General features: G+C 35.7%; 1 pseudogene; it reads right to left on the reverse strand.

Moving 5' to 3' along the window:
• Window positions 1-19,111: 19,111 nt before the first annotated feature.
• LOC130841448 (DNA excision repair protein ERCC-6-like 2) lies at window positions 19,112-20,373 on the reverse strand (annotated as a pseudogene).
• Between the last annotated feature and the right edge of the window lie 5,543 nt (window positions 20,374-25,916).

Genomic DNA, 25,916 nt, shown 5'->3' on the forward strand with positions numbered 1-25,916 from the left:
TTCCTTAGTTCTCATTAAAATTGATTTTACCTGAAGTGGTTGACTAACAAACCTGTTTTTATTGAAATACTCTTAAACTTTATATGTGACCATTCATTACTGTTTTTTTCTCTCACTTTTTCAACTGAGTTTTTGTTGTTTTTCTAATGACTCTTTTTTTCTCCTGCTCCTTAAATAAAAGGTGCTGTCCTTGATTTTATTTCACTTGTTCCTTACAGAATTAATTCATCTCAATATCTTAATTATCACATCTATATGAAGTTTATGTAGTTAGTTAAAAAACCTCTCTGGGACATTCTTCTCATATTTGTCTTTGATAGCTGACTAGTCATATTTTGATGTTCCAACAAAACCTCATTCTCAACATGTCAAAAAGCTGAACCCCAAATCAAAGCCCCAAACATCATTTCTTTTAATAGTTACCATTCCTTTTTTCAGTCTTGAAACTTCAGAATTATTTTTATATCTTTCTACATCACTCCCTACATCCAACTATTCAATAAGTCATCAATTTTTCCATTACAATGTTTCTCATATAAGACTCTACATCCAGAGTACATTCCAGAGCCCTAGTTCAATATTTCATAACACAAGCATGAACTATACAAATATCTACTTGTTTCCTTCATTTCAATAATATTTGCTCTGGGGAAGTCATCTGCAAAGAGAAATTAAATAACCCAAAAGTACTCAAAATGGCCCACTAGAATTCAAGACAGAAAATCATAGATTTGATTTATATTAATTTGATGTCTTAAAAATCAGAAACAAATTTATTTTACCAATATTTAACATATATGTTGATGCTAGCCTCTAACTCAATTCATAAGTATATACTTATTTGATAATGATGGGAGGCATGTTATCTTGAAGAAGGAAAGGAGGTACCACAATATGGAGGGGTTGGTGCCTTGACTCTTCATTTTTCTTCAGCTTTTCTTAGATATTCTGGTTTACTCATTCCAGTTCAATGGGTTTAAATATTACATTATCTATTCTTAAGGAAATGAATAATTAAACATTGGCCAAAGTTCCAAAAATATGTTGAGGATGAAATTGAAGATTGAAAATTATATCAATATTACAAATACAAATGGATTATATGAAAATGAAGCAAACACTTCTAAAAGCAGCACTTCTTCCATTTCATTACAAGGTGAAAAAGACAATAATTAGATCAGATATAAGAAGTCATCCAAATGTTGCCAATGTTAGCAATAATATTTAAATATATACTTATATCCATTACTGTTAAAGATCATGTGTATGTGCTTTGAGATAGTACTGCTAATGCAAAGCATCACAGTAAGAAATACAATGTAAAGTAATATTTATATGATTTAAATTTAACTCTCAAATTTGTATTTTTGAATATACTTTATAATATACATATGTAGTACAACAGGAAATGTATATACTTTATAACCAAATAATTATCTGTATATCAGAAAGTACATAATCAAATAGTTTTTACTGATAAGAGTGTATGACCTAAAAAATAGGAGCCACTGTTCTAGTACATCTTCCATATTACAAGTTGGTTATTCTTTATGAAACACTATTTAAGTCCTGCCACTTCCATGTTAAAAGTCTCCAAAATTTTTCCATTGTTTATTGAATAAAGTGTAACACTTTAGCAAGCCTTCTAGTGTCTAGTTCCAGCTAATACTTCCACCTTTTTTTAAACCATTTTCCATCGATTTGTTGCATGTTGGAAATCACCAACTATTAAGCTAAATCTGCCCCCATTGACCTTGATAATTTGATGCTTACACTATTGAGTTGCATAGGATTATTTTAAAATTATTTATTTCATTGCCCAAAGTCATATTTTTCAGAAACATCTTAATTTTGGCTTGTTTTAAGTACCAAAAGATGTGCCAACACTGGGCTTTTACTCTAGAGTGGAAACAGGTAGCTGGAGCTGAGTAGAAGATGTTCCCTTTGAACTAAACTTGTACTCTCCAGGTTATCAAATTTGCAAACTCTCTCCTTTGTCTCTGTAACTCTAAGGCCAAGTGTTAATTGATATTTCTCACCACATTTTTGCTGTGGTAAACAAATATGCACAAGGGTGGTAGTGTGTTTTAAGAGAAATGGAAGAGAATATATATACATATACAGAAGAGAAGAATTTTCTATCATGTAGGCTTTTGTATCTCTTAGCATCTACTTGAGATGAACTTAGATAACTCAGCATTACATGTAACACATTTAGATTTATCATTCTTGTGTTTTTATCCATGCTCTTTTCTCTACCCAGGAACTTTCCTCTTTATCCCTAATAACAAAAAAAAAAAAAAAAAAACTATGTAACACTTCTTTTTTTTTTCTTTTTTTTTTAAATTATAGATACTTAGATTCTCCAAGGGACCATTCAGTTCTACAACAACTAAAACTTCACCAGATATGAGTCATGAGACATTGAAGGTCTCACAAAAAGTATAGAAAGGTCCCAAGTAGTCCTCACCCTTAAAGAAGAAAGGATAAAATATCATCAGTTAAGACAGAAACAATAAAGAACTGTGGTCCCTCTAGAGCCAAAACCAAAAAAGCAGGTGAGAGGGTCATGGATGCTTGAGGCAGAGTTGCTATCTGAAAACTGATCTCTAGGCTGCATTATAAAAGGTAAACTTGGGGTTTAAGCTCTGAGGTAAGGTACTATAAGGAAGGCTTATTGATTCTAGTTCAGTGGCCTAAATAACTGCTAGAAATGGAAAAAAGTAAATCATTTTTGGCAGGAATGGTTCCCCATCTCCATTTAGAACCCTAGACAATTAACAGGTAGTTAAGTCCTATCAATCAAAGCTCATAACACATAAAAGAAAACAAACCACTATTACAGAAAGTAAGTGGAGGAAAAAAAGTGCTAATAGATTTAGAGCTCTAAGGACATCAGTTATTGGATTACTCAGATATAGAGTATAGAACAGCTATGCATATAAAGGTTAAAAAAATAAAGGACACAATCACAAAAGTCACCAGTCAACTCTAGAATATTGGAAATTGATATACAACTTCAAAATACAAATGAAACTTCTAAATATGAAAAACAATACAAATACTCAAATTGAAAAAAAAAAAAAAAAAAAAAAAGATCTGACAGGAGAAACAGCAGAATAGATAACTAAAAACAGAATTAATGAAGTGGAAGACTCACCAGTAGAAATTACCAAAATAACAGCTCAGAAAAACAAGGATATGGCAAATTTAAAAAAAAAAAAAAGATGTGAAAATATATGGAGATTTGAACCTAAATGTCTTGCACAAGTCTAATAAAAATCACAAAAGTAGAGAATAGAGATAATTGAAGGGGAGGCAATATTTCAGGAGACAATGACTGCAAATTTTTCCAGAACTGATAAATACAAGAATGTATAGGTCCAGAGACCACAGCATATCCAAGCATCCAGAAAGAAGGCCAGAATATCTAAAAAGGAACAATAATTATATTTATGACATTTTAACAAAATATTGAAGCTAAAATACAGAGAAGTCATATCTTCAAAGTTCTGAGACAAAATAACTCAACCAGACCAACAAGCTCATGCTCATCCACAAACTGAATATAGTCACATGGATGAGCCCCAGGCAGGACCAGCAGAAGAATCATCCAGTTGAACACAAACTGAATTGAAGACTCAAAATCAACACCAAGTAAAATAAATGGTGGAACTTCTCTGGCAATCTAGTGGTTAAGACTTCTCCTTCCAATGCAGGGGGTGCAAGTTTGATCCCTGGTTGGGGAGCTAAGATCCCATATGCCTCATGGGCAAAAAACTAAAACATAAAACAGGAGCAATATTGTAACAAATTCAATAAAGAATTTAAAAATGGTCCACATCAAAAAAAGTCTTTAAAAAATGATGTTTTGATGTATAGCAGTAGATAACTGATACACACACCCAGGAAATCAATATATGAAAAATTAGAGTGGAAAAAGACACTTTCAGATGAAGAAAAAGTGAGATTACCAACAAGAGACCTGTACTATATTAACTCCTTAAGAATGAATAAATGATGTCAGAAGAATAGTCTGAGATGCATAATAGTGAACAAAAAAGTAAAATGTTAAAAGGTATATAAATCCAAAGTTTTCTTTAAAAATTAATAACAATAATTTATAATGTATGATGTTAGAAAATGACAGAAATAAAATGAAACAAAAGTAGCACGTGAATCTGTATGCAGATGTTTGAGGATCAGATGTTTGTTCTAAGTTCTTTGTACTATTCAGAAAGTGAGGTAAGATAAATATACCTTTTCTTATCTATTTTGTTCTGCAGTGCTAAGAGGAAATTTTATGGCTATAAATATTTACACTAAAAAGGAAGAAAAGTCTCAGATCAACAACATAACATTACATTTTAAGGAAAAAGAACAAAATTAACCTAAAGCTAACAGAAGGAAAAATATGAAAGATACAGGCAGAAATAAAGTAGGGACTTCCCTGGTGGTCCAGTGGTTAAGACTCCAAGCTACCAGTGCAGGTGCCCTGGATTCATTCCCTGGTCAGGGAACTAGATCCTGCATGCCACAACTAAGAGCTCACATGCTGCAACTAAAGAACCTACATGTTGAAAGAAGATCCTGCATGTGGCAATGAAGATTCCACACGCCACAACTAAGACCTGGCAGAGCCAAATAAATAAACAAATATAAAAAATAAACAAAATAAATAGAAAACTAGAGAGAAACAAATATTTGGTTCAGAGAAAATATCAAAAAAATTAAGAAATCTTTAGTAAGATTGGATTAGAAAAAGGAGACAAGGTTCAAATAACTAAAATCAGAAATAAAAGTAAGGAAATTACTATCATGCATACAGATATAAATAGGATTATTAAAAAAATGTCATGAATAACTGTGCCAAAAAATTGGATAATCTAGAAGAAATGGACAAATTCCTAGGAACACACAACTTACCAAGACTGAATCATGAAGACACAGAAAATCTGAACAAACTTATAACTAGCAAGGATACTGAATCAGTAATCAAAAATATCCCTAAAAAGAAAATCCCAGAACCAGATGGTTTCACTGGTGAATTCTAACACAATCTTAAAGAAGAATTAACACCATTCTTACTTAAACTCTTCCAAAAAAATGAAGAGGAGGGAACAATTCCAAACTCATTCTAATAGTCCAGCATTACCCTGATACCAAAGCAAAAGACACTGCAAGAAGAGGGAGCTGTAGATCAATAACCCAGATGAATATTGATAGAAAAGTCCTCAACAAAATACTAGCAATCAGAATTCAACAGCATGTTAAAAAGTTCATCCACTGGGACCATGTGGGATTTTGTCCAGGAATGCAAAGGTGGTTCAATATAAGTAAATCAATCAAAAGCAATACACCACATTAACAGAATAAAGAGAAATAAACCAAATGATCATGTCAATTGATGAAAAAATAGCATTTAACAAAATTCAACACATTTGCATGATAGCAAAACAAACAACAAACAAGGAATAGAAAGAAAGTACCTCAACATAATAAAGGCCCTATATAAAAAGTCCACAGTTAACATAATACTCAAAGATGGAAGACTAAAATTTTTCCTCCAAGATCAGAAACAAGACAAGGATGCCTGCTTTTGCCACTTCTGTTCAACATAGTACAGGTAGTCCTAGTTAGAACAGTTAGTAAAGAGAAAAGGCATCTAAAATGGAAACAAAGAAGTAAAATTCTCTCTGCAAATGATATGGTCTTATATGTAGATTTCTAAAGATTCCACAGAAAAACTATTAGAAGTAATAAACAAATTCAAGCAAAGTTGTAGAATACAAAATCAACACAGAAAAATCAGTTGCATTTCTATAAACTAACAATGAACAGTAAAAAAGGAAATTAAGAGTGCAATTCAATTCACAGTAGCATCAAAAAGCATCAAAAAGCATGTACTAGGATAAAGAATGATTAATGGCATAGAGAGCACAGAAATAAAACATCACATATAAGGTCAATTAATTTTCAGAAAGAGTGCCAAGATGATTCAATGGAAAAAAGGATAGTGTTTTCCACAACTGGATATCACATACAAAGTATGAATTTATACTTGTACATTACACCATGTAGACAAATTAACTCAAAATGGGTCAGAAACAAACATAAGAGTTAAATCTATACAATTCATAAAAGAGAGCTGTATTAGTTTACTAGGGCTGCCATAACAAAATACCATAGACTGGATGGTTTATACAACAGAAATTTATTTTCTTATAGTTCTGGAGTCCAGAAGTCTGAGGTCAAGTTGTTGGCAGGTTTGGTTTCTCCTGAGGTCTCTCTCCTTTGTTTGCAGATGGGTGCCATTTTGCATGGTCATTCCTCTGAATTGTTCTTTTCTCAACTCAAGCACATCTCTGGTATCTCTCTTGGTGTGTCCTAATCTCCTCTTCTATTAAGGATACCATTCAGGTTGGATCAAGTCCCACCCTTAAGGCCGCATTTTAACTTAATTAGCTCTTTAAAGGCCGTTTCTTCAAATAGTCACATTCTAAGGTACCAGAGCTTAGGGCTTCAACATATGAATTTTAGGGGGAAAAAGTCATTCCATAACAAAAACTTAGGGGAAAAGTTTCTGGCCTTTGGAGTTGGCAATGAATAAATGGTGTCTTTATTAGATAATGCATCAAAAATATATGCAGTAAAAGAAAAAATATATAAATTGGACTACATCAAAATTAAAAACCTTTGTGTATCAAATGACTCAATCAACAGAGTGAAAAGGCAACACACTGAATGAGATAATATTTTAAACCATGTATCTGATAAGATGTTAATATCCAGAATATATAAAGAATTCCCACAGCTCAACGACTGCAGAAAAAAACACACACACGCAAAAAACCAAAAAAACCTAATGACACAATTAAAAAATGGACAAGGCATTTGTACAGACATTTTATCTGAAGAAGATACAAAAATTGCCAATACACACATGAAGGGATATTCAACATGTGTAACTGTCAGGGAAATGCAAACCAAACCACTGTGAGATATCACCTCATGCGTATTGAATGGTTACCATTAAAAAAGGAAAACAACAACAAAATTTGTAGAGGATGTAGGGAAATTGGATCCTTGTGCACTCTTTTTTATTTATTTATTTCATTTTTGGGGGGGTCCACCAAGTTCAATCATCTGTTCTTATACACATATCCCAGTATTCCGTCCCTTCCTTGACTCCCCCACCTCGAGTCCCCCCCACCCTCCCCGCCCCAGTCCTCTAAGGCATCTTCCATCCTCCAGTTGGACTCCCTTTGTTATACAACAACTTCCCACTGACTATCTATTTTACAGCTGGTAGTATATATATGTCTGTGCTACTCTCTCGCTTCATCTGTTTCCCATTCACCCCCCGCCCCCTCCCATACCTCGAGTTCTCCAGTCCATTCTCTGTATCTGCATCCTTGTTCTTGTCACTGAGTTCATCAGTACCATTTTTAGATTCCATATATGTGAGTTAGCATACACTATTTGTCCTTCTCTTTCTGACTTACTTTACTCTGTATGACAGATTGTAGTTCCATCCACCTCATTAAATACAGCTCCATCTCATTCCTTTTTATAGCTGAGTAATATTCCATTGTGTATATATGCCACATCTTCTTTATCCATTCATTTGTTGATGGACATTTAGGTTGCTTCCATGTCCCAGCTATTGTAAATAGTGCTGCAATAAACATTATGGTACAAGTTTCTTTTGGGATTATGGTTTTCTTTGGGTATATGCCCAGGAGTGGGATTACTGGATCATATGGTAGTTCTATTTGTAGTTTTTTAAGGAACCTCCAAATTGTTTTCCATAGTGGCTGGACCAACTTACAGTCTCACCAACAGTGCAGGAGAGTTCCCTTTTCTCCACACCCTCTCCAACATTTGTGGTTTCCAGATTTTGTGATGATGGCCATTCTGATTGTTGTGAGGTGATACCTCATTGTGGCTTTGACTTGCATTTCTCTGATAATGAGTGATGTTGAGCATCTTTTCATGTGTTTGTTGGCCATCTGTATGTCTTCTTTGGAGAAATGTCTATTTAGGTCTTCTGCCCATTTGTGGCTTGGGTTATTTGCTTTTATGGTATTAAGCTTCATGAGCTGCTTGTACATTTTGGAGGTTAATCCTTTGTCCATTGTTTCACAGGCAATTATTTTTTCCCATTCTGAGGGTTGCCTTTTAATCTTGTTTATGGTTTCTTTCACTGTGCAAAAGCTTTTAAGTTTCATGAGGTCCCATTTGTTTATTCTTGATTTTATTTCCATGATTCTAGGAGGTGGGTCCAAAAGGATCTTGCTTTGATGGATGTCATAGAGTGCTCTGCCTATGTTTTCCTCTAGGAGTTTTGTACTGTCTGGCCTTACATGTAAGTCTTTAATCCATTTGGAGTTTATTCTTGTGTATGGTGTTAGGAAGTGTTCTAATTTCATTCTTTTACATGTTGCTGTCCAATTTTCCCAGCACCACTTATTGAAGAGGCTGTCTTTTTTCCATTGTATATTCTTGCCTCCTTTGCCAAAGATAAGGTGCCCATATGTGTTTGGGCTTACTTCTGAGTTCTCTATTCTATTCCATTGATCTTCCTTTCGATTTTTGTGCCAGTACCATACTCTCTTGATCACTATGGCCTTGTAGTATAGTTTGAAGTCAGGAAACCTGATTCCACCAACTCCATTTTTCCTTCTCAAGATGTCTTTGGATATTCGGGATCTTTTGCGTTTCCATACAAATTGTAAGATTTCTTGCTCTAGTTCTGTGAAAAATGCAATTGGTAATTTGATCGGATTTGCATTGAATCTGTAAATTGCTTTGGGTAGTGCAGACATTTTCACGATATTGATTATTCCAATCCAGGAACATGGTATGTCCCTCCATCTGTTTGTGCCGTCTTTGATTTCTTTGAGCAATGTCTTAAAGTTTTCTGCATACAGATCTTTTGCCTCCTTAAGCAGGTTTATTCCTAGGTATTTTATTCTTTTGGTTGCAATGGTGAATGGGAGAGTTTCCTTAATTTCTCTTTCTGCTCTGCCATTGTTAGTGTATAGGAATGCAAGAGATTTCTGTGCATTCATTTTGTATCCTGCTACTTTACTAAACTCATCAATTAGTGCTAGCCATTTTCTGGTAGAGTCTTTAGGGTTTTCTATATATAATATCATGTCATCTGCAAAGAGTGACCATTTTACTTCTTTTCCAATTTGGATTCCTTTGATTTCTTTTTCTTCTCTGATTGCTGTGGCTAAAACTTCCAAAACTATGTTGAATAATAGTGGTGAGAGTGGACACCCTTGTCTTGTTCCTGTTCTTAGAGGGAATTCTTCGAGTTTTTCCCCATTTAGAATCATGTTGGCTTTTGCTTTCTCTTATATGGCTTTTATTATGTTGAGGTAATTTCCTTCTTTGCCCATTTTCTGGAGAGCTTTTATCATAAATGGATGTTGAACTTTGTCAAAAGCTTTTTCTGCATCTATTGAAATGATCCTATGGTTTTTATCCTTCAAGTTGTTGATATGATGTATCACATTGATTGATTTGCTTATATTGAAGAATCCTTTCATCCCAGGGATAAACCCCACTTGATCATGGTGTATGATTTTTTTAATGTGCTGTTGGAGTCTGTTAGCTAGTATTTTGTTGAGGATTTTTGCATCTATATTCATCAGTGATATTGGTCTGTAGTTTTCTTTTTTTGTGACATCCTTGCCTGGTTTTGGTATCAGGGTGATGGTAGCCTTGTAGAATGAGTTTGGGAGTGTTCTGCCTTCTGCAATATTTTGGAAGAGTTTGAGAAGGATAGATGTTAGCTCTTCTCAAAATGTTTGAGAGAATTCGCCCATGAATCCATCTGGTCCTGGGCTTTTGTGTGTTGGGAGATTTTTAATCACTGCCTCAATTTCCGTACTTGTGATTGGTCTGTTCATGGTTTCTATTTCTTCCTGGTTCAGTCTTGGAAGATTGTATTTTTCTAAGAATGTATCCATTTCTTCCAGGTTATCCAATTGATTGGCATATAGTTGCTTGTAGTAGTCTCTCATGATGTTTTGTATTTCTGAGGTGTCCGTTGTTACTTCTCCTTTTGCATTTCTAATTCTGTTGATTTGCATCTTCTCCCTTTTTTTCTTGATGAGTCTGGCTAATGGTTTATCAATTTTGTTAATCTTCTCAAAGAACCAGCTTTTAGTTTTATTTATTTTTCTTATGGTTTCTTTCCTTTCTTTTTCATTTATTTCTGCTCTGATCTTTATGATTTCTTTCCTTCTGCTCACTTTGGGGTTTCTTTGTTCTTCTTTCTCTAGTTGTTTTAGGTGTAAGGTTAGGTTGTTTATTCGATCATTTTCTTGTTTCTTAAGGTAGGACTGTATTGCTATAAACTTCCCTCTTAGAACTGCTTTTGCTGCGTCCCATAGGTTTTGGGTTGTTGTGTTTTCGTTGTCATTTGTTTCTAGATACTTTTTGATTTCCTCTTTGATTTCTGTAGTGATTCCTTGGTTGTTTAATAGTGAATTGTTTAGCCTCCATGTGTTTGTATTTTTTGCAGTTTTTTTCCTGTAATTGATATCTAGTCTCATGGCGTTGTGGTCTGAGAAGATGCTTGATATGATTTCAATTTTCTTGAATTTGCCGAGGTTTGATTTCTGACCCAAGATGTGATCTATCCTGAAAAATGTTCCATGTGCACTTGAGAAGAACGTGTATTCTGTCGTTTTTGGATGGAATGTCCTATATATATCAATTAAGTCGAGATTGTCTAATGTGTCATTTAAAGCTTGTGTGTCTTTATTTAGGTTCTGCTTGGATGATCTGTCCATTGATGTAAGTGGGGTGTTCAAGTCTCCCACTATTATTGTGTTCCTGTCGATGTCCCCTTTTATAGCTGTTAGCATTCGCCTTATGTATTGAGGTGCTCCTATATTGGGGGCATAGATGTTTACCATTGTGATATGTTCTTCTTGAGTGGATCCTTTGATCATTAGGTAGTGTCCTTCCTTGTCTCTTGTAATAGTCTTTACTTTCAAGTCTAATTTGTCTGATATGAGTATTGCTACTCCAGCTTTCTTTTGACTTCCATTTGCATGGAATATCTTTTTCCATCCCTTAACTTTCAGTCTATATGTATCCCTTGGTCTGAAGTGGGTTTCTTGTAGGCAGCATATAGAAGGGTCTTGTTTTTGTATCCATTCAGCCAGTCTGTGTTTTTTGGTTGGAGCATGTAATCCATTTACATTTAAGGTGATTATTGACATGTGTGTTCCAATTACCGTTTTCTTAATTGTTTTGAGTTTGTATTTGTAGGTGTTTTCCTTTTCTTGTGTGTCCTACTTAGAGAAGTTCCTTTAGCACTTGTTGTAAGGCTGGTTTGGTGGTGCTGAATTCTCTTCACTTTTGCTTGTCTGGAAAGCTTTTGATTTCTCCCTCAAATCTGAATGAGATTCTTGCTGCATAGAGTATTCTTGGCTGTAGGTTTCTCTCTTTCAGGACTTTCAGTATATCCTGCCATTCCCTTCTGTCCTGCAGAGTTTCTGTGGAAAGGTCAGCTGTTATCCTTATGGGTTTTCCCTTATATGTTGTTTGTTGCTTTTCTCTTGCTGCTTTTAATATTTTTTCTTTGTGTTTAATTGTCATTAGCTTGATTAATATGTGTCTTGGTGTGTTTCTCCTTTGGTTTATTCTGTATGGGACTCTCTGTGCTTCTTGGACTTGGTGAATTATTTCCTTTCCCATGTTGGGGAAGTTTTCCACCATAACCTCTTCAAATATTTTCTCAGACCCTTTCTTGTTTTCTTCTTCTTCTGGGATGCCTATAATTCGAATGTTGGTACGTTTAATGTTATCTCTGAGGTCTCTGAGACTGTCTTCTATTCTTTTTATTCTTTTTTCTTTTTCCTGCTCTGTGGCACTTATTTCCCCCTTTCTATCTTCCAACTCACTTATTCATTCTTCTGCCTCAGTCATTCTGCTGGTTATAGCATCTAGAGTATTTTTAATTTCAGTTCTTTTGTTATCCATTGCTGTTTGTTTTTCTGAGTTCTTATGAACTGTTTCTTGTACTTTCTCTACTTTGTTATCGAGTTTTTGTATCATTTTTACTATCATTACTCTAATTTCTTTTTCAGGCATTTTTCCTATTTCCTCCTCATTTATGTGGTCTTGTGGGTTTTTTTTTTTTCCTGCTCCTTTGCCTGCATGGGGTTTCTCTGTTTCCTCATGGTTGCCCAAACTTTTGGGGTTGCTTGTCCTGGCGATACAGGTGTTTATAGAAGTCTGTCCAAGGCTCAGACTAATGTCCAAGTATTGGATTAAACAAATATTACGTCTAGGAAACACATACATGTATAAGACACACAATTACTGAATCCATTAGGACATAAGGCTCTAGAAAGACCTGAGAGAACCCCAGTGTGCTATCAGATATTCAGAGAGAAACCCAACAGAAATTGACAACTGAATCAGAACAAATTAGAGACAAAAGCAAAGCAAAATTAAACAAACAAACAAATAACTCCCTACACATACAAACATCAATCCAGGGAGATTTTGTAAGCTAGGATCAAATATAGAAAAGAGCCAGATTACCACCAGAGAGAATGGAGATTCTCAGAATGTAATTAGACAACTGTTCTAAGAACTAAGATAAAGACAAAAGCCTAATATTAAATACCACAGCAGCTGTGTCATCTGGAGAATAGAGCAAGGAGTCTGAGAAAACCGATAGTGTTGCTTATAAATATGTTAAGATAAAATAAACTTAAAAAGGCTGGAAGAAAGGGGAACTGAAGAGCGTAATGTGGTTGGAAATATGCAAATAAAAAGAAAGGAATCAAAATGTATAAAAGATAGGGATGAAAGGAAAATATGAGAGATATATTGTCCATACTACCAAAAACTTAGCTAGATATAGAAGTATATAAAAAGGCAAAAAAAAAAAGAATAAAAATATTATTAAAAAATTATGTTATAAAACTTGTAGATCCCTTAGGGCTAAGATCGTATTTAATAAAGAAAAAAAAAAAAAAGAGAGAGAGAGAAAAAAGAAAAATCCAGAACTGATCCCAGAATGGACCAGTTCAATAGGTATTGATACTACTATTTCTGTTTCCTTAGTGTCTCAGCTGTAAGTGTCCTTCTCCTTGCCTTGGGTTTTTTTGCATTATTCTGTGACCAGCAGAGGTTCCTTTATTGTTCATCTGTAAGCATCGTTGTGTGGGGAGAGGGTACAATAGTGGCTCCTTCTCCTGGGAGTGAGTGAGCAGTGGTGCACTGTTGTTTCAGTCGGGCTTGGAGGTGCCTGTTGCAGAGCGATGCTGGTGGCTCAGGCGTAAACAGAAAATCTTAGAGTTGGGCCTCTCTCAGGGTTTTTTTCTTTTTGATGCTGTTGTTGCTTTTTTATTTTTTTTTCTCTCGGCAGCCTCCCTGCTGCTGGTGTTGCAAGGGGTTTTATTCTCGCCCCACCCAAGTGCCTGAGGGTGCTTGTTATCCCTGAGCGCCTTAGGTGGCCCACAGGGCGTCTCTCCACTGCCTGTTGCAGAGGCACTGAAAGAGAGAGAGAGGCTACATGTGCGGCTCCTCCCCCCTGCCCATGAGCCTCCAGCCGCCATCATGGCCGGGCAGCTCTCACGACAGGCACTCCTCTCCGTGGACCTCCTCCCTCCTGTCCTCTTGGTCCGTCACCCTACTGGCAACAATGTTTCTCACCCTGAACCAGCTCTCCGGTTCCCATGCTCCCGCTCCTGGACCCTCCGTTCAGCCGTGGATCGACCTCTCAGTCTGGGAACGCTGAGCTGTGCTGTGGACCCTCCATATGTTTCTCACTCCCTCCCATCTGCCACAGCTCCGCCGCTTCACCATCTTTGAGCCGTTGTAGATGCCTCCCTACCAGCTATGTCAGGCTCCCCTCGGTCCTTTCTGGTGTCCGAGGCCGTCTGCTGGTGTTCAGCTGGTTCTCTGTGGGAATTACTGCGTCTTTCCGTGCATTCCCAATGCATCTGTGGAGAGGGATGCACTCCACGTCCCTCTACTTCATCGCCATCTTTTCTCTCCCTTGTTCACTCTTGATGGGAATGCAAAATAGTCCAAACTTTTTGGAAAATAATATGGCTGCTATTGACTACATGTTTCAATAACCACAAAATTTACATGTTAAACACTAATCCCTGTGTAATGGTATCTGGAGATGGAGCATTTGAGAGATAATTAGGTCATAAGAGTGGAGTAATAGAATTAGTGCCCTTATAAGAAGAGACGAGAGAGAGCTTGCTTCCGCACCCTCCTCTCTCTCTGACATGTAAAGATATAAGAATGCATTCCTTAGCAAACCAATAAGAGGGCTCCTCCAGGAATTGAATTGGCTGGCACCTTAATCTTGGACTTTCCAACTTCAGAAGTGTGAGAAATAAATATTTGTTGTTTTAGCCACTCAATCTATGGAATTTTTGTATAGCAGCCCAAACTAACTAAGACATGCTTCAAAAAATTAAAGGTAGAATTATCATACAATTCAGCAATTCCACTCTTAGGTATATACTCAAAAAGGTTGAAAGCAAGATCTTGGAGAGATATTTGTACACCCGTGACATTGGTAGCATTGTTCACAGTAACCAAATGTGGAGGCAATGCAAGTGTCCATCTATGAATGAATGGGTGAACAAGATATGGCATATACATTCAGTTACAAATTGGATATATATATGAAAGAAAAATAAAGATCTAAATAAATGATGATATAGTCATTGTTCATGGAGAAGGAGACAATTTTATTAAGATAGCAATTAGACTACTTCATCTATAGATTCAATGCAATCCCAATAAAAATCTCAGCTACTTATTTTGCTGATATCCGCAATTTGACTCCAAAGTTTATATGGAGAGGCAAAAGACCCAGAAGAGCCAATAAAATATTGAGGAGTAACAAAGTCAGAGGCATGAAACTACTCAACTTCAGGACTTACTATAAAGCTATAGTAATCCAGACAGTGCAGTATTGATGAAAGATTAGACCAATAAATCAATGGAGCATATTAGAGAGCCCAGAAATAGAGCAACACAAATATAATCAACTGACATTTTTGACAAAGTTGCAAGGCAATAAAATGAACAAAAGATTGTCTTTTCAACAAGTGGTATTGGAAACACTGGACACGCACATGCAAGAAATAATAATTATTATAAAAATTTACTCAAAATGGATTACATGCTGAAATTAAGATTCAAAATTATAAAACTCCTAAACATAGGAATAAATTTAGATGATCTTGAGTTTGCCAGTAACTTTTTAGGTACAAAACCAACAGCACAATACATTGGAAGACATAACTGATGAGCTGGATTTCATTAAAATTAAAAACTTTTGCTATGTGAAAGACAATGTCAAGAGAATGAGAAAAGTCACAGTCTTGTCTTCAGAAATCCAATTAGAGAGATATTTTAATCCTTTAATAATTTATTGCTTGGTCCCATTCTATATTTCTGACTTTCATAGATTTCTTATCAAAAATAGTTTGGAGTGTGGAAAACAAAAATTAATAATAAATTATAATAATTACTATTTAATGAATCTTAAGTATTTCATTTATTCTGAGTATATATCACTACTAATATAAATGCCGTTTGAAAATAAGTTAATTAGATCTCTCTAAGCCTGGAAGATATATCATCTGTAGTAGTGATTCTACCAGTTAACCAGGCACTGAGGCACAGATTAGCCAGTCATACAACACTGAGAATCCATCTGTCACTAAAATATGATAATGTCTTTGGAGCTCACAGTTAATCCCACAGAGATTAGACAGAAAGATTGAGCTAAACCTGAGAAAAGTTTAGAAAGGCCACACTATCCCCAGAGATTCTGTGATGGTGGTTCCAGAGCTGATATGCAAGCCCCAATATGTCATATGTGCCTGAAGTATTTGAATTTATTTTGATAATTTTTATAGTGTGGACAGAATTATTGATTTTATGATGACTTTATAAAGTCTAGAGCATTCTATACTTATGGAAGAGAGGATCAGTGTCTTTACAGATATTGCATATAACCCAGTACCACCTTATACCATGCAATAATGAGTAGTCACTTGAGGCAGTAATTCTAAGTGGCACATTTTAATTCCTTTCTATACTTTAGTGTCATAATGTTCCTCTTGTGTCTTAAAGAAATTTTACTGGTCATGGATGTGTCTATTTAAAATACAAAATCTTTTGTTTTCTCATTTACCCACCTGCATTTGTTCTAAATGAGAAGAAAAAAAAAAAAAGATTCACAAAGACATGGAGGAAAATTAAATGCATATTACTAAGTTAAGACAAGCCAACTTTAAAGAGCTAAATACTGTGTGATTCCAACTATATGACATTCTGGAAAAGAAAAACCTATGGGAAAATAAAAAGATCAGTTGCAGTGGTTGCTAGGTGTGGGGAGAAGGGATGAATGAATAGGTAGTGCAGAGAAAAATTTTAAAGCAGTGAAACTTATTGTGTATACTATAATGATGGGTAACTATCATTGTTCTTTTGTCCAAATTCATAGAATGTACACCAAGAGTGAACTCTAATGAAACTATGGACTTTGGCTAATAATGAATGTCAATGTAGGTTAATTAATTGTAACAAATGCACCACTCTGGTATGGTATGTTGATAGTAGGAGAGGCTATATATGTTGGGGGGGAAGTGGTATACAGGAATTCTGTGTACTTTTTCTTTCTTAGTGTTGCTATGATCCTAAAGCTTCTACAAATTAAAGCATATCAAGGTGGAACAAACACAAAATAACTCATGTGCCACTAATAAATACATTGTTTAATCTCCAAATTTTTGAGGGTTTTACAGCTCGGTTTTCGTTATTGGCTTTTAGTTTCATTCCTTTGTGGTGTGAGAATATACATTATATATATATATATATATATATATATATATATATATATATATATATATATATATATTTTTATTTTTTAAACTTATTAAGGTGTTTTTTGGCCAATAATATCTATCTTGGTGAATATTCTATATGACCTTCAGAAGAATATATATTCTGCCTTTTTGGATGGAGTGTTCTATAAGTGTCAACTTGATCAAGTTGGTTAATAGTACTATGCAAGTCAACCATATCCTTACTGATATTCTGTCTGCTTGTTATATCAATTACAAAAGGAGGTGTTGAATTCTCCAACCATAATAGTGAATTTGTCTATATATCCTTTTATTTCTATCAGATTTTGGCTCATGTATTTGGACACTTTTTAGGTGCATGCACATTTAAGATTGTTAAGTTTTCTTGCATATGTGACCCACTTATTATTATGTAATATATCTCTTTATCCTTGATAATTTTAATTGTTCTGAAGTCTACTTTGTTTTAAGTTACCATATCTATTCCAGCTTTCTTTTGCTTAGAATTAGCATGATTTATCTTTTCCCAATTTTTTCCTTTTAATCTAAGTCTTTAAATTTAATGTATATTTGTGGTACATAACATATAACTGCTTTTTTTTATTTCATACTATCTCTGTATTTTAATAGGTGCATTTACATCATTCACATTTAGTGATTATTAATATTACTGAATTAATATTTACCATGTTTATAGCTATTTTCAAGTTGTATTTGTTTTTATTTTGTACCCTCTTTTTCTGCCTTCCCTATTTTAATTAAAAATTTTAATTGAATTATAGTCTATTTACAATATTAACTGGTAAACAAATGTAATGATTAAATATTTTGTAGATTATACTCAATTTAAAGTTATTACAAAACAAGGGATATACTTCCCTGTTTTGTAAAATATATTCTTGTCACTTACATATTTTACACATAGTAGTGTGTACCTCTCAATCCCATACCTCAATCTTGCCCCTCTCTCCTTCCTTCTCCCCACTGGTAACCACTAGTTTGTTTTCTATATGTGTATCTGTTTATGTTCTGTTATATACATTTGTTTTATTTTTTAGAGTCTGCATATAAGTGTTGACATATTCTCCTTTCTCTGTCTGATTTATTTCACTAATGATAATATTCTAGGTCAATCCACATTGTTGCAAATGGCAGAATTTCATTCTTTTTTATGGCCGAGTGTATATATACATATATACATATATGTGTATTTTGTATATCACATCTTCTTTATCCATTCATATGTTGATGGACACAAATTGCTTACATATCTTGGTTATTGTAAACAATTCTGCTATGAAAATTGGGGTGCATGTATCTTTTGGGTTACTGTTTTCATTTTCTTTGGATATATACCCAGGAGTGGAATTACCAGATAATATGGTAGTTCTATCTTTAGTTTTTTAAGGAACTTCCATACTATTTTCCATAGTGGCTGCACCAATTTACATTCCCACCAAAAGTGTACAAAGTTCCTTTTTCTTGAGATCCTCACCAGTGTTTGTTATTTGTAGACTTTTGATGAAGGTCATTCTGACAGGCGTGGGTTGACATCTCATTGTGGTTTAGATTTGCATTTCTCTAATAGTTAGAGATGCTGAGCACCTGTTATCCACCTGTATGTCTTCTTTGGAAAAATGCCTACTGAGTCTTCTGCCCATTTTGTAATTAAGTTATTTGTTTTTTGAATGTTCAGTTGAATGAGCTATTTATATAGTTTGGATGTTGACGCCTTATCCGTCATATGATTTGCAAATATTTTCTTCCATTCAGTAAGTTTTTCATTTCATTTTGTTGATGGTTTCCTTTGCTGTGCAAAAGTTTTGTAAGTTTAATTGTCCTATTTGTTTATTTCTGCTTTTATTTCTTTTGCTTTAGGAGACATATCCAAAATATTGTTATGATTTATGTCAAAGAGTGTTCTGTTTAGGCTCTTTTCAGTTTTATGGTTTCAAAGCTTGCATTTAGGTCTTTAATCTATTTTGAGTTTATTTTTGATTTTGGCATGAGGAAATGTTCTAATCTCATGTTTTTACATGTAACTATCTGGTTTACCCACCACCAATTATTGAAGAGACTGTCTTTTCTCCATTGTATATTCTTACTTCTTTTGTCATAGATTAACTGACCATACATGGATAGGTTTATCTCTGGGCTCTCTATTTCTGTTCCATTGATCTATGTTTTTGTGCCATCTTCTGTTTCTAACACTGTTTAATAGACAGCTTTCATCCAACATCTAGTACTCTTTTCGTTGCTGTGTGTCTCTGACCATGGAGTAGTAGGTCAGAAAACTGCCTCTGGAAGTGGATCTTGCTACCTAAAATTCCTGGCACAGCCCAGTCCATAATACATCACAGTTCTTTCATGTTGTTCTGAAGAATGGTTCCAGTGAGGCCAAAGTGAACACTACATTTTAAAGCTTTTATAACTTTTGTTACTCTAGCCTTTGGATTCTTGATTCTATGAGCTTCATCTACAATGACAGCTGACCATTCCAAACTGCTAAGTTCATCCAGATACAAGTGCAGTGTTTCATAAGTTGTTACAGCAATTTCACATTTCCTCTGCCTTACAGAAGTCAATTCATTGTCTTTTTTGTTTCCATGTAAAATAGTAACTCTGAAATATCCCCAGGTGTCTAATTCATCCTTCCAATTGTAGAGGATAGAAAGAAGAGTAACTATTAAGAATATATTTTTTGCTAAAAGAAAAGGAGGTTCCTTTTTCAAACTTTGTGGTAAAACCTCTGGCATTTTATTTCCAATATCTTCATCAGTTCTTTTTTTTATGGAAAACTGCTGCCAAAAGTGAAATAGACTGTACTGTTTTTCCAACCCCCATGTCATCACCAAAAACACTCCCTCTTCCTTGGATAAAGTGTCCATAGATAAATTGGACTCCTTCCATTTGGTATTCTGTCAAATACCTGTTAATAATTTAAGGAATAGAGTCTCCACCTTCAGATAATTGAAAAGCAACAGCAGAAGATGAAAATTTTCTGTCTAGGAAATAAGGTTTTTCCAAATCTCCATCATCAAATATAAAATTCCTGAAGCAATCTTTAACAGCTTTTACTTCTTGAAGTCTTTTAAAAGGTACTTTCCTTTCTTGAAAATCTGAATATAAGACAATGCAAATGACTTCCCATTTTCATCCACAATGAAGTTTTATGAAGTGATAGATTTTATACATTTTTCATTATCTGGAGAAGAGGCATGCCATCTTTCTCCTGGATGCCATGTATTTGCCACTGAAAGGGGCCTGGCAGCTTGGCTACATTTAACTCCAGATGGGGCAGGAGGATGACAAGGAGGAGGCCAATGGGAGGATGGTGGCTAACACCACTTCCTGCTGCCCTCCATACAGCCCCCACCCTGCCCAGCATGGCTCATTACCATGTGACAGAGGGAACAGAGGTGGAGCCCAAGGGGATGCAGGGAGAAGGGATGGTGGCTTCTGAGACAGCCACAGAGCCAGAGGATGCCATGGAAGCTGGCAAGGTAGCACTTGCCTAGTCCTGTAGAGCTCTGCCACTGGTGGAAGACAACAGGCTAGCAAGTCAACCCCCTACCCTCCCTTTCAGTGTTGGGTCTCCCTCCACAGCCCACTGCAACTTTACAATTCTGAAATATTTGTTAGAATTCACCAGCGAAGCCATTGGGCCCTAGACTTTTTAATTGGAAGGTTGTTAATTACTGATTCAATTTCTTTACTAGTAATTTGCTCATTTTTTCTATTTCTTCATAATTCAGTCTTATTAGGTTTTATGTTTCTAGGAACTTATTCATTTCTTCCAGATTGTACAATTTGTTGGCATACAATTATTCATAGTAGTCTCTTGCAATCCTTTGTATTTATGTGGTATCAGTTGTAATGTCTCCTCTTTCATTTATAATTTTATTAATTTGTCTTCTCATCTTGGTAATCTAGCTAACAGTTTGTCTATTTTGTTCCTGTTTTCAAAAAATATCTCCGTGTCATTGATCTTTTGCATTCTCTTTTTAGTCTCTAATTTATTTCAACTCTGATCTTTATTTCCTTCCTTCTATTAACTTTGGTCTTAGTTTCTTCTTTTTCTAGTGCCCTGATGTGTAAAATAAGTTTATTTGAGCTCTTTCTTGTTTGCTTTTTTAAATGTATACATTTATCATAATGAATTCCCCTCTTATAGCTGCTCTTGTGGCATCTCATAATTTTTGATATATCATGTTTCATTTTCATGTCTCGATATTTTTAATTTCTCCCTTCATTTATTATTTGACACATTTGTTGTTCAACAGCATGTTGTTTAATATACACATATCTGTGAATTTTCCAGTTCTTCCTGTATACCTGGATTCTGTTTCTTACCCCAGGTAAGGAAGTTTTGGCCATTATTTCTTTGATTAAGCTTTCTACCCCTTTCTCTCTCTCTTCTCTTTCTGGGACTCCTATACTGCATATGTCAGTTTCTTTCATGAATCCTATAAATCCCTTAAGCTATCTTCATGATTTGTCCTCATCTTCTTGTTTACTTCATTTTTTTTTCTCATTTTCCTCCCATTTGAATGGATTTCACTGCCTTGTCTTCAATTTCAATGATTTTTTTCCTCTGCTTGATCTAGTCTAATGTTTAACTCCTCCACTGGATTTCTCAATTCAGTGATTTCTGTTTGGTACATTTTAATATATTCTATCTCTTTGTTAAAATTCTCACTCTGTACATTGTTCTCCTGATCTTGCTTAGCAACTTTATGACACTTATAGTGAACTTTCTCTCAAGTAAATCAATTATCTCAGTTTCACTGAGGTCAGTTCATGGAGTTTTATCTTGATTTTAATTTTTATTTATTTTTATTAATTTATATGCAAGTAAAGTTGCTTTACAATGTTGTGTCAGTTTCTGCTGTACGGAAAAATAAGTCAGTTATATGTATACATAAATCCCCTCTTTTTTGGATTTCCTTCCCATTTAGGTCACTGCAGAGCACCGAGTAGAGTTTCCTGTGCTATACAGTAGGTTCTCATTAGTTATGTATTTTATACATAATATCAATAGTGTATATATGTCAATCCCAATCTCCCAATTCATCATACACCCTTGTTCCCCTATGGTACCCATATGTTTGTTCTCTACATCTGTGCCTCTATTTCTGTTTTGCAAATAAGATCATCTATATCATTTTTCTAGATTCCACACATTTGTGTTAATATATGATATTTTTTTTTCTCTTCCTGTCTTACTTCACTCTGTATGACAGTCTCTAGGTCCATCCATGTCTCTACAAATGAACCAATTTCCTTCCTTTCTATGGACAAGTAATATTCCATTGTATATAGGTACCACATCCATTCCTCTGTTGATGGACATTTAGGTTGCTTCCATGCCCTGGCTATTGCAAAGAGTGCTGCAATGAACATTGGGGTGCATGTGTCATTTTGAATTATGGTTTTGTCAGGGTATATATAAGCCCAGGAGTGGGATTGTTGGGTCATATGGTAGTTCTATTTTTAGTTTTTTAAGGAACCTCCATACTGTTCTCCACAGTGGGTGTATCAATGAAAGAAATCAAAGATGACACAAACAGATGGAGAGACATACCATATTCTTGGATTGGAAGAATCAATATTATGAAAATGACTATACTACCCAAAGCAATCTACAGATTCAATGCAATCCCTATCAAATAACCAATGGCACTTTTCATAGAACTATAACAAAAAAATTTACAATTTGAATGGAAACACAAAAGACCCGAAATAGCCAAGCAATCTTGAGAAAGAAAAATGGAGCCAGAGGAGTCAAACTACCTGATTTCAGACTATACTACAAAGCTACAGTAACCAAGAGACTATGGTAATGGCATAAAAACAGAAATATAGATCATTGGAACAGGATAGAAAGCCCAGAGATAAACACATACACATATGGTCACCTTATCTTCAACAAAGGAGAAAAGAATATACAATGGAGAAAAGACAGCCTCTTCAATAAGTGGTGCTGGAAAAACTGGACAGCTACATGTAAAGGAATGGAATTAGAACACTCCCTAACACCATATACAAAAATAACTCAAAATGGATTAAAGACCTAATTGGAAGGCTGGACACTATAAAACTCAGATGAAAACATAGGCAGAACTCTCTTTGACATAAATCACAGCAAGATCTTTTTTAACCCACTTTCTAGAGTAATGAAAATAAAAACAAAAATTACAAGTGAGACCTAATTAAACCTAAAATCTTTTGCACTGCAAAGGAATCTGTAAATAAGATGAAAAGACAGCTCTCAGAATGGGAACAAATATTTGCAAAAGAAGATACCTGGAAGAAATTAATCTCCAAAGCATACAAACAGTTCATGCAGCTAAATAAAAAAAAAAAAATCAAAAAATAAGTGAAAGACCTAAAGAGACACTTCTCCAAAGAAGACGTACAGATGGCCAACAAACACATGAAAAGCTACTCAACATCACTAATTATTAGAGAAATGCAAATCAAAACTACAATGAGGTATCACCTCACAGTGGTCAGAATGGCCATCATCAAAAAATCTACAAACAATAAATGCTGGAGAGGGTGTGGAGAAAAGGAAATCCTCTCACATTGTTGGTGGGATTTTTCTTTTCTTTGAAACATAATCTATTTCTTCATTTTATTTTTACTCTTTATGTTGGTTCCTGTGCATTAGATAAAACAGCCACCTTTTCCAATCTTGAGTGGTCTTATGTAGGAGATGGACCTCATCAATCAACCTATCAAGCTCCTGATTGTCTCTTAAACCTTTGATTGTTCAAGCCACTTTCTTTGTTCTTAGTGGCTACCGATAGTTGAGGGTGTGCCAAGACCTGCTCGTGTTCCAAAGAGGAGGATCACATTCAACACCAAGACACACACTGATTGCAAGTTTGATCCTTAGGCAACAGCTGGGAAAGTATGTGGTTAAGCCCCTTCCAGGGAGAAACTGAGAGATGGGCATCTTTACTTATTCTTTGTATGCCGGGTCCGGAAATACAGCAATGGGGTTTGTGTTTTTGCACCCATTAAGAAATCCTTCTTTTTTGCTACAGTCCTGCTGTTGCAGAAAAAACTGATCCCACAAGAAACCAAGCACCACACTTGGAGAGTTGGAGAACTCAGGTTTATTGAGCCGGCGGACCCAGATGAGCTAACTCTCCAAAATTCTGGGGCCCTGTTTCAGGGGAGTCTTCTCCTTATGTAGGTTAAAACATACAGCTATAATTGGTACAAACTGATTGGCTACAAATTACTATAGGTCACGGGCAGTTACAGAGCATGGGAGTTGCCAGGGGTTACATACATAGTAGGGGGTCCTAACAGGAACTTTTAGGAGCCAGACATTCCATTCTTATCAGGACTAAGGTCCCTATTTGCATTCTCACATTGGTTGCAGGTTGAAGTTAATGGTCACTTAACAAGTCTATGTGCAAAGGGTCTCAAACAAAGGCTTGGGGTGGGTGCCTGAGAGTGAGACATTCTTCCCTTATCTGATCACTCTTAGTAATTCATTTTACTGCTTAACTGAGAGTGGCGAGCAGGCCTTTGCAAGATAGAGGAGAGTAAGCAGTTACAAGTATGGAAGTTTCAATTTCCTCATCACTGTGAGATTCATGAGTCCAAGCTCCATTGTCTATCAGAGCCAGGTGATCTGGGGGCCAGTCCCTCAGGCAGCAACCACAAAAATTGGGGCACCATGTGTGTAAGTTCCTCCCAGGGAGATACTGGCAACTTGGAGTGGGCTAGAGGGAAATGCTGAGAGAAATGTCCACAAGCTTCCCCTGTCCCTGTGGAGGATCAATGCCAGCCTCTAGATTTGTGCTAAATTTGAAGCTTTACCTTCAGGCAGAGTTTTTTAGGGTAAGTAGGTGAACCCCTTTCAGGAAAAGACTGAGAGATGGTCATTTTTGCCTGCTCCCTTGTGGCAGATCTCAGAGGGGAAATAGCTGCTTAAGAATTCCTTTGTTTGCTACAGTCCTGTGGGACACATGAATGGAAGGCTTGTTGGCTAACAGAGCCAGGAAAATCCAGGGATTTGTCCTCAGGCAGCAGAGCAAAATCAGGGTGCAGATGTGCATATAAGCTCCTTTCAGGAAGGTACTGTTGACTTGGTGTCAGCTATGTAGAGATGGCCTGGTGACTGCCAATTTCCCTGGTCTCTGGGAAGGATTGCAGCTAGTCACAAGATGTGTGCTAAATTAGCAATCCGACGTTCAAGCAGCAGATTTCAAAGTATGTAGATGGACACCTTACAAAGAAAGATTGGGAAAAGGGAGTTTCTTCTTTCTCCCGCTGCACTAAGCCCTTAGGAGATAGCTGTGGTGAGTGCTTGCCACCCATTAACAACTACTCTTCTGTTTGCTATAGTTTTGTGAGTTTCCTGAATACAAGGGTCATTGGCTTTCAGATCTAGGTGTTTTGGGGGGCTCATCCTTCAGGCAGGAGTCTTAAAGGTTGGGGCACTAGATGTGTGATACAAACCCTTTGCTCCTCAGGGGGAAGCTAGGAGTTGGAGCTCCCTCCAGATTGTATGGCACAGTGCCAGGGTGGGGTTTATGGTGAGAGTGTTCCTTAGTCTTTCCTACCTATTTTGATGTGGGTTTTTCTGGTTTGCCTGGTGTGTAGTAGTTGCTCAGCTCATTTCAGGATTTCTCTCAGAGGTAATTGTCTTGTGTGTAGCTGTACAGTTACTGTGTCCATGGAGGAGTGGGGTTCAGCAACCTCCTATGCTGCCATCTTGGTCTGCTCCTCTCCTGTAGCCTTTTTGATTTAAATTCCACTTCGTTAAATATTTGTTTAGCTCCCTTCCCCCCCTTCCTCTTTTCCTTACTATTTCCATGGAATGTTTTTTCCATCACTTCACTTTCAATCTATTTGTGTCTTTGGAAATAGTGAGTCTTTTGTAGACAACTTAGAGTTGGTTCATGTATTTTTTTAATCCAGTTTGTCAGTCTCCATCTTTTGATTGGAAAATTTAATCCATTTACCTGCAAAGTATTTATTGATAAGGAGAAACTTCTGTAATTTTGCTAT

The sequence above is a fragment of the Hippopotamus amphibius genome, chromosome X, assembly GCF_030028045.1.
Source record: "Hippopotamus amphibius kiboko isolate mHipAmp2 chromosome X, mHipAmp2.hap2, whole genome shotgun sequence".
Lineage (NCBI taxonomy): Eukaryota > Metazoa > Chordata > Mammalia > Artiodactyla > Hippopotamidae > Hippopotamus > Hippopotamus amphibius.